Source organism: Patella vulgata, chromosome 8 (genome assembly GCF_932274485.2).
Source record: "Patella vulgata chromosome 8, xgPatVulg1.2, whole genome shotgun sequence".
NCBI classification, from domain to species: domain Eukaryota; kingdom Metazoa; phylum Mollusca; class Gastropoda; family Patellidae; genus Patella; species Patella vulgata.
In genome coordinates this window covers 5,811,677-5,827,468 of record NC_065886.2, presented here as the reverse complement: position 1 = coordinate 5,827,468, position 15,792 = coordinate 5,811,677, and positions in this window count along the sequence as shown.

The following is a 15,792-nucleotide window of genomic DNA, read 5'->3' as shown; positions in this document are numbered from 1 at the left end:
TTGATTAATTTATCTAATTTTTAATAGTGAGAACTGCCAGCTCTTTATCTAATCTTCTATAAAATATCTTTTAGGGACATATTTTTAACATTATCCAGTCACTTTCTGACAATGCCAGGTACTGTGTCAAATATGATAATTTACTTTCGACAATTTTATTTTTATGTGCAATTGGATTAATTCAAGGCGAGGTTTTATACTCGGTATAATTTTCCGTGTAGGTTAAGATCAATTTTTATACGTCCACATTATGGACGTACATTGTCGTCGCCCCCTTCCGTCAAGCTACAATTTGTTTGTAGACACTCTACAGGTCAACATTGTTTTCCGATTTTGACGACACTTGAAATATAGATTTATTTCCCTATAATCCCAGTGACTGTTGCAATTATTGCAATGTGGATCTGCCCACAAATTTTGTAAACAGAAAGAATCATTAAGATATATCCATTTTGAATCGCATTTAAATTAAATAATTGTAGAATTATTGGTGTGTTGGTTTAAGAAACATACTTTCAAAGCTTTGTGGAGCCAAGGTGGTGGCTAAGTGAGTAAGACGTTGGCTCTCTAGTCTGGAGGTCTCGTGTTTGATCTCTGTGATAAAATTGCGCCTGTCTCGTGTTACACATACCAAGTGTCCAGTATGTAAGCCAGTTACGAACGTCGACCCCGGGGGTAAGTTAAAAACTAATTAAAATCACATATGTTTAAAATGACACATGTCGAAATATGCCGCGGTAATAATGGTTTTGAATATAATAGGACCGCCTTAGTCCATGTTGGCTACTTGTTCACTAAGCATGGAATGGTTTCAGTAATTATCCACTTCTGAGTAGGTCAAAGGTCACCATTGCCTGCCAAGCCCAAACCACCTTAAGAGCATATCTCTGTACATACCTTCAGTAAAGGCACACAATATGTATAAACCTGTTCAGTGGGACACTATGAGGGGGCAATAGAAATACTTCCTAGTCGTGAATTTTGAGAATTAACCCACTTCTGAGCAGGTCAAAATCGCCATTGCCTGGTCGACCACGTGCACATCTCTGGGACTGGTAATTCATTGAAATGGACTACAAGTTACATTATTCAGGCTGACATTGAATTTAGTACAAAAACTGGATTAAGCTTCACCTATTCAATAGAGCACATCACTATAAGCTATTATCTCGAGATACGTGTCATTTTCAATAATCGAGGTTTTAATTATTTATATATAATTTTTAATTAGCTAATTACTGAACATATTCAGTAAGGAGCGAAAATGAACAATGAACTAAGTGGGTCCTATTATATTCAAAATCATTATTATCGCGGCATATTTCGACATGCATGTGTCATTTTAAACAAATGTGATTTTAATTATTTGTATAATTCTTAATTAGCTAATTCCCCAACAGCGGCTGAATGTGATCCAGTAGCGGCAAATGGATTCAGTGGGTCTGATGACTCGAAATGCTATGAACAGGGAGAGGCATGTTTCGATACATATTCCTGAAGCAATGGCTCGAGAAATCCCTCTCTGGCCATTGCTGGATTAGCTTGATACTTTCGCTTTTGAGGGCGTGTGTCTATTCTTCCCGTTCAATCAAATCTATCCAAAAGCACAGCAACATGACAGACCTTCGTTTAATCTGGGGGTCTTTCCTAAAGCTTTGGACAGTGATTTAAAGTATTAAAAACGGTGAAAGTGTTGTTCGTCTCAAAACAATATTGTTTACATTATATCCGTGTTGACAGTTGATAGCCTTGTTTGTCACACAATTAGTTTTTCTGCAATATTCTGCTATGCACTGATTAATTGGGCATAATAAAATCGTGAGTCTTGACGTAACGTTATGTATACATATTTGGTCCAATTTGGAGCTCTGTTTGGTATTGTTACGCAGTTAGCTATTGGTTGTTAATCGGACTATTGACCAGTCATAATTTAGAACAAGAATTTGCTTTGTTTACAGCAGCGAGTAGTGGGATTAGCTCTAATCAAACGAAACACTGCGCGGAGTATGATTTTGATAGTGACCCGTTGACATCACTGTGTCCAGAATTTTCTGCGTGTTGTCTCCCCTGGAAATGTTCAAAAAATGACACGTTCTTTTATATTTAGTGTTGGTAGTAATAGTACTTCTCAAAGCAACGTAACTGATCGCGTCTATTCTTTCTTCCAATCGATTATCTCCCCGGGTAATGTTCAAAAAATGACACGTTCTTTTATATTTAGTGTTGGTAGTAATAGTACTTCTCAAAGCAACGTAACTGATCGTGCCTATTCTTCCAGTCGAGGAGATAACGTGATTCCAAATAGAACCTATGTCCTCGCTTTTCATCGCTCTGACATTCCAAAGACATTCAAGGCAGACTAAACAAATCCGTGGATTCGTATATTTCCAACCTTATATCCTCGGCGTACACGCATTCTTTTAACATAGGAGACGCCTTGGGATGCAAGATATTGCACCATTTCATCCTCACTGCTGCTTTCAAGATACCCGACAGAGATTTAGTCCTCTGCACGAATTCAGTGACTTAATTCCATTATAGATGAATGCTATAATGATAATTTTTCCATTGCTGAGCTCCGTGATTTGTTTAGGCTAGCTCGGGGCACTGCAACTGGTCCTGATGAAATACACTACCAGATTCTAAAACATTCACCTTTTCAAACTCTCTTAATCTTATTGGATCCATTTAACCGGATTAGGGTTGATTGGATTTTCCCTCTTTGGTGGCATGAAGCCACAATAATTCCCATCCCTAAACCGGGTAAAGATACTACGAATCCTACCAATTATCACCCGATCACTGTAACGAGCTACGTTTGAAAATACATGTAGGGATTGATCAAACGAAATCTTGTTTGGTATCTAGAGTTCAACAAGCTTATTACTGACCTCCAATGTGGATTTCGGTCCCAAAGAACATTCTCGGTCATCTCCTTCGAATTGAAGCTTTCACCCAGAACAACACTTAGTTGAAATATTTGTTGATCTGGAGGTCGCTTACCTGTCTTATTAAATATTTCTTGGAAAATAGTTCATTTAAGGCACGACTGAGCTCAATATTCTCTGACCCATTTCCAAATGTGGGTTTCGCAGGGAAGTAATTTATCTCCAACACTCTTTGCAATATAAATCATACCGTCCAGCGTTCTTTATATTCTTTATTTTGCATTTAGTAATTGGAACATAATCGAATAACACACTATTTATGGATAACAATTACTATGGTTTATTTCACTGCGACATTTCAACAAGATTTCACAAGTCGTTATCAAGCATATAACACATAGTAATTGTTATCCATAAATAGTGTGTTATTCGATAGCGCTCTTTATGTTGATGATTTTTAGATGTGCTATGGTTCTACAGACACAAGGTTCTTCAGAGAGCTGTGGTCTAAGTATGGTGCTCGGGTATATGTCTGTCTTCCACCTGCTGCTTCTATATTTACAGCTGAGCTCCAGACCATTCCTCTATCGAACTGAATAAAACAACATGATTATCGGCTCTATAATATGGATAATATAACCATATCTTATCTTAAATAATTCAATGTGTTTTGTCCCTGACCGCCATATAAACAGAATATAGCCCTCGTCAGGTTCGAACATCAATGTAAAGATGGTATAATTCAACGGCTCGATAAGTGGTGTAACGGTCAGACAATTGCGTGGCAGTAGTGACGTGCACGTGGATGGTACGTTGGTTTACAAAATATTGTATTTCGAGTACAACAAGAGTATTTACAATACTGATATAATGGATTAGAAAGCAAGCCGAAGCTTATATAACCTCATCTCCATATAATGGCTGGGTTTAAACAACAAGAGTATTTACAATGGTGTATTCCCACTTAGCCGGCAGACTGTTAATCCTTTGATTGATCTTAAAATTATAGTCTGTTTAAAAGTAGTCACTCAAGAACTGTTCACTAGTGTTCAGCGTTAATGAGCTCTTAATCCCTCTTAATAAAATTTATTAACCAACTAATTAATGACATTTTGAACACAGTTCATGCCGGCGTTATGATTTCAAACATGAATTCAATTCACTATATTAATATAAATAGATGGTCGATCTGTGTCGAAATGATATTTATTTTAAAATGGCAAACGTTTAGGTTAATATTCGCTTTATCTCCAATAATCGAGGTGGCCGATGTTTAATACACAATGGTTACAAGTTCAGTATAAAGTCAAGCAGACCAAATGCCGTCCATTGGAAATGTTCAACTGTGTACGCTATTTAATGTTATTTAATAAAAGTTAAATTTGTTAAAATCAATACAGTTTTAGTCTTAAAAAAGATATGGACTATAGTTTATAACACCATTGTTCTAGGATTAACTCTGGATTAGCGGGAAAATTTGACATCAAAGCCTGTCGGCGGCTAAGTGGGAACACCCCTTTACAACACTGATATAATGGATTTAAAAACAAGCAGAAACTTATATAAGTTCATCTCCATGTATATAAATTATACATTTTAATACATTTAATGAAATATACAAGTATATCTTACATATTCACACTGATAAATAAATAAATAGATCATCATCATCACTTATTATAAATCACCATTGGTTTAAGCAATATTTATTTGCAATGTTTACAATTTTTATAGCTGAATTATGTAGGATACATAAAGATGCTTATGAATGTCGCATCCTGAAAAAACATCATCGTCATCATCATTTAACATTTAAATTTATCTCTATCGCCTACCAATTACATTATCTATTCAAAATGTTTGGTTAGTTTAAAATAATTGTGAACTTGATTAAAAATGACTTCGTTGTACGAGTTTCTTTCATTAGGACCATAAAGAAACTCGTTTTTATTTTTGGTTTGAAGTGGGAGGGTATTTGGACAATTATAGGAAATGGTGTCCGCTGTCTTCTTTGCTATGACCACATCTGCATGTTGGATTATCATAAATATGCATTAAAAATCTATAGAAAACCCATAAGGTTGGATAGGCGATCCTTCTCCTTGTCACATACCACCGTGGAATCTAGAGTCACGCCCGTTGACTCAATGACAGACCTTATGATACAACGTGCGCACGCGCTGACCATTCGGCCACCCCCTCATTAATGAAATGAGGTAAGCTGGAGTCAAATTTGGTCTTTAAACTATTCAGTAAATTTAATTTCATTTTGCAAGTAGGAGCGTCGATTGCCCCCTATTTGAAATTACTGACATAATATAATTCATCTTCGCATCCACTAAAAAATATAATGACCTAAATCCGAGGAGACAAATCATAGATGATGGTGGCGGGAAAGCTGAAGTGGGATTTAACGTCCTTCTGTTCTGCTCCGACTGGGCTATTGAACACGAGGATTGGAAACGTGAATTGGGTTAGTTTCCTTTTCTCGTATTCTTTACAATGCGCCCATTAATAAAATTAAACCATATGTTAGTCCCTAAATGATCTAGTCTGTGTCGAGTTGACGTTAAACTCAATTTATATCTCTCTCTTTACCATGCGGCCTACTAATAAAAGTCATAATGTTTATCAATTATTTATTTTAACGATCGACATTCTACACAATGTGATTCATTAATGAAGCCTTGGGAGTCTTGGATTCGATTCTTTTGTCGACAAAGACAGCTTCTGTAAAGGGGGCATCAATCTGGAACGGTGCGTGATTCATTAAAGAAACCTTGGGGTCTCGGATTCGATTTGTCGACGAAAACAGCTTCTGTAAAGAGGGCATCACTCTGGAACGGAATGTAGCGGGATGCTGAATATCGATAAGGTTCGTCCTCTCATAACCACAATGGTTACATCATATTTGAAACATAATCTGTTAACACTGCAGTTTTTTTTTGTCCCGTTCACAGGCCAAATGTTGACGGACGGACACGGTGGGGAAAAGAAAAGGCTAAGGGAAGTAATTGCTTTCGATGCAATTGGGTAAAAATGAGGAAGTAATTGTAATGATTACAAGCTTCCCCCTTACGAAATTAACCTTACCACACACATCTTGAATCTATCAAATCAATGGTGAAAAATACCTACTATTTTACTGTAATGAAATGTTTTAATAAGAAACACATCATGTCTTTTGTCGGAATTAATCACGGGTACGGGAATAGTGGATGTGCCGATGCCGTCATTGGATATTTCAAGATAGACACACGCGAAACAGAATTAAAAGACCTGCTGTGTGGCGGAACATTGGCTATACGATTGGAATGAAATATTTTGAAAGAAGTAGTGATCTTGTTATAGAAGAGGTTTGTGGGGGCTGGTGCGGTGGGTGTTATGCTGAAAACCCCTTACGCTTGGACTAGATAACCGTACAGTCCTTCCTGATGTATCTGCTACAGATTTGTCCTGTGAACTAGATACCAGTACAAACATCTGTACATGATACTGTAAACTTATTATCGTTGACGTTTGAATAAACCACTTTAACAAATGAAAAAAAAATGTATGACACACAAGACAATTTATATAATAATAATATATTGCGCACAAATCCATCTAAGTTAATGCTCAAGAAGTATTTAGCTCTCCACTTACCACAAGATAAAAACACAGTTAATGTTAATAAACAGTCTTTAACGGCTTCTTAAAACAGCCATGTGATTATGAATTCGTTATGGTCAAGGGGTAATGAATTCCATAGGTTTGGTACACTGTATGAGAAGTATTTATGACCGAAAGTTTATTGTTGGGTACCATCAGATGTAGTCCATGTTCGGACCGAAGATTTCTTTGAGGGATATAAAAATCAAGCATTGAGATAAAGTAGTCTGGTGCTTCACCTTTCTGACATTTGTAGGCTATGCACAGAAGTTTGAATTTAGTTCTGGTTTCCACGGGAAGCCACCAATGTAAATCTTTTAACAGTGGCGTGATATGGCAATTTCTACTAACCATAAGGTTATAATATATATATATATATATACAAAAATATAAAAGTTTTTGAAAAAAAGAAATACATTATTTGTCGATTTTTGACACTTTCACTCAGATAATCAACATTTTGGTAATGCAACAATGGCTATGACGTCATTACGTCACAGTAACACAGTAGTTCAAAGAGGGAATATAACTTTAATATCAATTCAGACAACAGTAACTAGGCCTATATGCAATGAAATTACCACAATTTTGCATTTAAAGCTGGTCGATATTTGTCATTAAAATATGCCCCTTTGGATTCTAATAAATCATTATTATTGCTATTAAGCTTCTACATCGGAAAAATGCTAAATCTATATGTCCACTAAGGGGGATCATCCTATATTTTGATTGAGTATATGATGTCGTTGGCGGTTTATCCTTGTCTTTAGCATACTTAGAGTTTTTCCAATGTAGCGTCTATTACAGCCTGGACAAACAATCACATATATGACATTATTGGTTTCTGTTCCTCTATACCCATCTTAAATGGAACCACTTCCGTGTTAATTTCCGTAGTGGCTCTGAACATGTCGATAATTATTATTTTGCCCTTAATTAACATGCCCTTAATTATTATTTTGCAATTTATTTCTCCACATTCACTTGCAACCGGTGTATCTGGATTATTATCAATTTTTGAAGATTTCGTGGCTGTTTAAGAATGTTATTAATCTTAGTTTTAGACAATTTTTTTGACTTAACCCCACTATTCTGAAGGATGTGTAAATTATTATTTATCAAAGACTTCCCATCTTCTTGTGAGAGGTTAAATGTTGTGACTAAAGCAACATTTAGATTTTCGCATGCTGGATATGATCTTCGTAGTCTTAATTTTGTCTGATCTAAACTTAAAGGAGCTAATTCGTTAATATTTTGAACCTAGAAATTGACACAAATGGGTCGTAACGCATATAATAATGTAATATGAATATATATAAACTGATTTACATTCAATCGTTTCCATTTTATTCTAATTTCAAATCAGTTACGTTCGGCGAAATATGTCAGAAGTCGCAATCGAATGAAAATTTCTAGCGTCTAGTTATTCTAGTCTACATAGTATTTATTGCGCACACTCTTCCGGTATGAATATGCCGTCACCGTTTGACATGACCTGTTGAATGTCTAGCCCCGTTCTTCGAATCCCTTAATTGTTAGATTGGGCCTGAAACGCAATTTGGTACACGATTGTCTTTAATATTTGATATTAGAAGCCCATCTTTACCCGGTAAGATCACAACATCAATGTTGATTTGAATTGACAAATAATTTGTGTTTTCAATGTCGAAGATTTTGGATGATATTGAGTTAGAGACTTAGCTACTTTAAGGCTCGAATCGTTGCATCCTCTTCGAGACCTAGAGGATTCTTGTTTCAATAAGAATGTTTTTAATTCCCCTAGTCGCTTAACTTTGACAACCGGGTTTGAAACAATGTCTAATTATCCATACCATAAATCTAGCAGAACACGATTAGAGATTTGTTACGGTACTGGGGAAACTGAGAAATAGAATCTCAACCTTAAACAAAGATAAATGTCCTTTGCGGTTATCTAAATTAGAGTTTATGGGCCACGTTCCGTCTGATAAAGGGATAGATCCTACGGAAGATCGAGTCAAAGCTATCGTTAATGCTAGCAGACGACTGGAGACCCCCCATCAGAAGTGCGAAGTTTTCTGGGAAATTGAAACCTGTCTTATCGACATGTTCAGAGCCACTACGGAAATTAACACGGAAGTGGTTCCATTTAAGATGGGTATAGAGGAACAGAAATCATTTTATGCGTTCAAAACTCATTTGACGAACGCTGAAACATTTGGGTATTTTGATAAAAACGCAAATCATAACGGACGCTAGCTCACTTGGCTTAGGGGAAAATCAGCCGAATTATAAGCTATGTCAGTAGAAGTCTAACAAAAGCTGAGTGGTGATATTCCCAGATGGAGAAGGAAGCGTAAGCGGTAGTCTGGGCGTGCGAGAAATTTAATCTTTATATCTATAAAATTGAATTCAAATTATTAACGGATCATAAGCCTCTCGAAACGATATACTCAACAAGATCGAAGCCTTCAGCACGTTGAGTGCTGGGTGTTGCGTTTGCAACCATATAAGTACATTCCTGTACCGAAAAACATTGCTCCGACAATCTAAATGATATTGCAGAAAAGTTAGATTTATTTTCAGCTTTAACTATTCATGAGATGGAGAGAGAATCAGCGAAAGACCAGGAAATTATGTATGTCATAGGATGTACTCGTTCCGGTGATTGGAAACAGTGTGACATGGCCTTTCGTATGGTTAAGGACGAATTATGCGTAGTGGGATAATTATACTGCTGAGAGGGACAAGGACAAGGGTAGTGGTCCTAGTCAATTTGCACAAACGAGTTATACAAATCGAACACGAGGGACATCAGGGAATCACGAAAACCAAATATGAGTAAAGACGCAGAGCATGTGTGTAGTTGTCATGCCTGCCAGCTTGTTAGTTTTGCATCTCCACCTATTAAAACAAAATCTCTCCAAGATAAACCATGGACAGATCTCGCAATTGGCTAATCAATCTTAGTAGTTGATTATTTTAGTCGTTTCTTTGAGATGGTAATTTTGAAAAGTACAACAGATAAAATTATTAACAGTTTATTAGACATATATGTTTACACGTTTTGGTTTAACAGAGACAATTTGCAGTGACAACGGTTCACAATTCATTGCTGTTGAAATTATGTAGTATGTAGAAGAAATGAAATAAAATGGGGTTTAACGAACTGGGCTAATGAAGACAGTGTGCTATGAGGGGAATTTTGCCCGGACAGTGGCACTATATATATACGGCCTACTTTGATATCGAGTTCCAACTTCCAACGGGTCTTTTATGTGCACGCCAATGCGTACACGGGACCTCGTTTTTTCGTCCCATCCGAACGACTAGACAGCTGTCCTTATCGGGCCCTCCGTCCTGCATCACTGACAAGGGGGAACCACGCCGGAAAATCTGGATGAACTTTCTCGACCAATGCAAGGATCGAACACCCGACCCCCTGGCTAGCGAACCAACGTCTTACCCACCGTCACCCCAGTATTTAGAAGAAAACGGTATTTTACATGTTAAAACCACACCTTGATAGCCCCACGTTAAGGGGGAGGTAGGACGTCAAAACAGGACATTGTTAAAAGCGATGCGTGCATCCAAAGCCAAAGGCACGGATAGGAAGAAAGATCTGAATAAGTTTCTAGTAGCATACAGAACAAGGCCACATTCATAGGTGTACGAGCCAGGGGGAAAAGGGGGGGGGGCAGCTGCACCCCTAACTTTCGGACAAGCTCACTTTTCGGGCAGACGGGTAAAGTGAAAAAAAAAATTATTTTCTCTACTTGGCATAGCAGTAAAACGCGTTTGCGGCCGTCAAATATTCAAAAATTTTCTTTTTTTTTTTTGGGGGGGGGGGGATGTCCATACACGGCCAGCCCCGCTTTTTCGCCTCTCGAAAACCGGCGCCGCTGTCTGTAAACCTGAAATTTTTTCGGGCATGTTTAGTTTTTCTTCCTTAACCGTCATCGACCCCTAATAAAACACTAATTTTACTTTTCTTTTAATTTGTACTGTGTTGACTATGGATTAAAACATTTTGTCTGGAGCCACTCTACTTTGTGCGACATTTTTCGGGCATCGATTATTTCTTGTGAATGCAGCTGGAACAGTCTGATTGGATGGTTGGAATTCAGAATGGGATTTCTTTTATAAAACCATTTGGTACTTTTGGAGTTGTTTACACAGGCTAGAATAGCAGAAAACGCATTTGCGGTGGTTATATTTTCAAAATTTTCTCTGGAAAGTTGAGGCCCCCATACCCCGCGACGATTCAATGGTCGTTTGGAATTCGGGGCAGCCAGTTAGGCTATATTGAACCAAATTGAAGTTGTTGTAATCACAGGCTGGAATAGCAGGAAAACGCGTTTGCGGCAGTTAAATTTTCAAAATTTTCTTCCAACGGTCCCGTATCCGAGGACTTTAAAAGATTGATTGAAATTCAAGTCACCCACCTTAATTAGGCTATATTAGACCACTTTGAAGTTGCTTTGTTCATGTGCTGAAATAGCTGGAAAACGTGTTTGCAGCCGTCAAATATTCCGAAATTTTCTTTGGGGGGGGGGGTCCATACAAGGTAAGCTCCGCTTCTTAGCCTCTCAAGGAATACCGGCGCCGCTGTCTGTAAACCCGAAATTATTTCGGGTAAAGACCCCACCCCCCCAACTGGCATTGAGCCCGTACGCCTATGGCCTCATTCCGCAACAGGCATGTGTCCATCAGACTTTAAAGGGACAATAACACTCTTGCTGGCTTGACAGCTCCAGAAAATAAAAAAATAGCCTTATTCTAGGTACTAGATGTGTTAGTGTCTTACCTGTTGTGTAAATTATCCATTAAATCCTATTTTACTTGTCCAGGCTTTTCAAATCATTTAGTTAAATTTTTCCAATTTTTTAAATTTGTATCATCAATTAATTGGAATATTGTAAAATAGTACAATTTGTTGACCAGAATAAAGATTTGGACATATTATTCAGTTACAACAAGAGTGGTATTGAGCCTTTAAGTATTCTGTGCGAACAAAATTCAATACTAATCGATACTAATTACAATGATGAACTTAGAGCTCGTGACGAGATGCGAAAACTCAATGGTAAATTGTACGCGCATGAGACACGTCGCGCAAAAGATGTTAATATCTAGGTTGGTGACAGAGTTCTTTTACAACAAAAGAAAAGAGTAATGAACTCTCGACAACATCCGAAAGCAATCCCTATGAATGTGTTGACAAAGACGGAAGTGAGCTGTGCATAAAATCACATGAAGGCCTAATCTACAAACGGAACTCTGTCCATATTCGTAAGTTTGTCGAACCACCTGCTAACCATTCGACCATCCAACCCCCCGAATGTATTGCAAAATTATGTTACTCGTATTGCAGTTCCGTATTACAGTGTTACCCATAACATAATTATGAATGTTTGTAATTTCAGTTTAGTATTTGGTGAACTTTTATATGATTTTGGTATCCTTAAATACCACGGATGGATTTATTTGAAGATAGGCGGGATTGTGGGTTACTAATGTTGTAATGTAATGAGATAATCGGGAAGCTCAATCTGTTCAACAGAAGATTACGATGACTACCTTCAACACGTGACGTCTCATTACCTATAATATATTTATTCGTCCTCAGGTACAGTTAAATTGTAATACATACATAAATTGCAAAAGATATAATACAATATTATACAGTGGCAATAATGTAACGATTCAGTCAGTACATAGGTGGTGAATTATTTCACGTATATGTTCACGATTTATATCTTTGTTGTTTGATTATAAAAAATGTATCATATCTCTCACAGTTGCTGACTTTTGAAGATTCACAATATCATTGACAATATTAGAACAAATTGTGTTTTTGCACTTTAAAAAGTTAAATCTCGAAATACTGTATTTAAAACAAATATAATTTATATTATTACAAATATTAGAACCACTTCCATAAAAAGCATGTTTACTACAAGTCCTGATGCAAAGGTTCTTGTTGTTAACTGATGTTTTAAAGAATTTCACAAATCTTGAGTGCAGCTGATTTTCAACAGCACGATCTTGACATAAATGAGGTAGAAGTTTATTATGAGTGCGATAAGGCAGATTGAGTAGTCGACGAATACATTTACGCCAGGTACAGTAAAAGTTGTTAATAGACTTGTGCTCTAAGTCCCACAATACACTACCATATAAAGGTAGGGTGGCCCATGCACCTACAGAAATACAGTCAACCGCTGATAGTTCGAGACTACCACTGAAGCGTGCACATTCGCCGTTTCGAGGCCAACTTTCTGACAGTATGATACTATAAATAGCCATGGCACGTGCAATTCTCTACAAATCTATCAACTATTACAGCCGTAAAAAATTTATTGTTGACGATTTTGAATAGCAGTAAAATTAAGCTTCTTGGTTATTACAGCAGATTTAGAAATTACGTTCGTTTCATTTTTTAAATCGCTTTATCATTAACTGTACCGTTAAGAGCGGCATCTTTTGGTTTAGTACAAATACTATCTCTGAAACACTCGGGTTAGACAGGAACATGATACTAGCAGTAGTTTCATTTTACTTTTACAAGCTTCTTAAAACAATTGTTGAGCTAGCTAACGTGCTCATTTCTTAATTCAATTTCTTGTTCTAGCTTTCTGTTATGTTTCGTAAAAAAGTAGTCTTGATTATCCCGACCTGTCAATCAGCCTTAGAATGGTCGATAGACTGGTTAAGCGACTCTAATTTCAAAACAAGGGCACGTAACCTATCTTTTACTCAAAAGTGTCTGGATGTTATGGACGACACATGGAACCAGTTTTCAGTTTATTATTTATAGATGATTAATGGTCATAGCTTATTAAGTACAACATGATCGTTTATTTAGTGACTATAATTGTGTGAAACTGATTTGAGGCTTGGCATATATATAAATATTGTGGCGAAATTGTCGAGATATATGGAGATATTTATTTATGGTGGGTCACCCTAATAAAGGCATACAATAAGTTTTAAAAAGCTGATATTTTGTGTCTGATAATGCAAACTCAAATTGATTAAAAGTAACATTGAATTTAGCAATAAATCTATCTATTCCCTTCTGGATTGTATGTTCTTTACTATCACAAAGTAGAGAGTTGCCTAGATGCGGTTCAGAATGTACAACATTAATACATTTACCGTTAAAATAAATATCTTTAAAATTGACATCGTTCTGCTTATCATGACTTAATAAGAGCAGGTTACATTTGTCAGGGTTAGATTTAACATCATATTCCTCTGAGAACCAGGCACATATATCTAGTAGTGACACAAGAGATTGTCGTGACGGAGTGACGAGGGTGATGTCGTCAGCGTAAGCAATGGCACCCACATAGACATGTCCAATATGGCAACCCAGTTTACTGTCACACAATTTTCTTAATAACCTGTCTAAGTATACAGTGAACAATACAGGGGAGAGAACTCCACCTTGTTTAACTCCATTTGACACATTAAATGACTCTGATGTGCAATTCGACCATTTTACTCTAACTTTTTGCGAGACATAATTAAGTAAGAATCGGGCTAGTAAAGGGCAGATTCCACAGTCAATAAGTATCCTGAATAGCTTTATAAAATGGATCCGGTCAAAAGCCCGGCTTGCATCTAGCAGGCACACATAAACATCTGATTTGTTATGGTGATAATAGCTGATGGTTTCATTTCTTACATAGGAACAATGAGTGGTTGAGTGATCAACCTTAAAACCAAATTGTAAGTCAGACGATTTCAGCACACCGCTGTTCTTATTTAATAAAACCCAGTCTAACAGTTTACCAGTGATGCTACTCAGGGCAATACCTCTATAATTCTCAGACTCAGTTAAAGATTTCTTTCTGTTTTTCGGAATAGAGATTATAGTGGATAACGTAAAATTTTGTGGATTAAATCCATGACGTAGCATAGCTGATAAGACAAGTGACAAGTGGCAATAATATAAATGGGGAGCATGAATTATATGATCGGAAATTTGACCGATATTACCATCGTTTTTACAGTGCTTTAACTTTATGACAGCTTTTAAAATATACTATTCAAAAAAAGTAGGGGATATTTGATTTTTAAGTGTTATTAAAGTCACCTAATGAAACTGACGAAGAAACAAATGACAAAATGAAATGAAGTTCACATTCATCGATTTATTCCAAATGATCGTTAGACTAAGTAAGGCACAGACTGACCATTATAAGGGTAAAATGATACCCGGGGTCAAACAGCAAAGTTACCACAGCATCACAACCAAGTCAGTAACGGGTAAATCCTCCTCTGTTTGCCAAACAAGCATTGATCCGACGTGGCATACTCCTAATGAGACGTCTAAGGTCATTTTGGTCCAGATTGTCCCATTCCTGTTGCAACGAAGCAGCAAGTTCTTGGACATTGGCAGGACGTAGTTGACGTTGACTTAACCTCTGTCCAAGCATGTCCCAGACATGCTCGATGGGGGAGAGGTCGGGACTCAGTGCTGGCCAAGGTGATGTTCTGTTGTTGGAGGTAACCTGTAACGATCCTGGCCCTGTGACATCTTGCGTTGTCATCCTGGAAGATGAAACGGCGGCCATGACGTCGTGCTAACGGCACAACATGGACTGCCAAGATGTTGTCCCGGTAGTATTGGCCTGTAACACGCCCTGCAACAACATGTAAAGCCGTTCTTCCAGCAACAGTGATGCCTCCCCACACCATAACAGAACCACCCCAAAATCGATCATGTCTGATGACGTTAACGTCTTGGAAGCGCTCGTTTCGACGACGCCACACCCTCCTACGTCTGTCCAAAAAATCAACAGTGAACCTTGACTCATCTGAAAACATCACATTGCTCCAGCGTCGATTATCCCAGTGTTGACGATCCCTACACCAACGACGTCTTGCCTGAATGTGATGATCTCTCAAACAAGGGATCACGCGAGGACGTCGGGCGCGAAGGTGACCCCTATGCAGTCGATTCCGAATCGTCTGGCCACTCACTCTCACACCAGTGTCTGTTTGAAGACGAGCGCTGATCTGATTTGCTGTGATGACACGATTTTTCAAGGCCAAGGTACGGATAAATCGATCCTGGGCTTGAGTTGTCGCCCTTGGTCGACCTGAGCGTGGTCTGTCCTGTACAGATTGTGTATCACGGTATCTGGACCATAGCCTGCTTATGACAGACTGAGAAACATTCATCGTCCGCGCCACAACCGCCTGTGTTGTGCCGATCTGTAGCATGCCAAGGGCACGTAACCTTTCATTTTGGGTAAGGCGA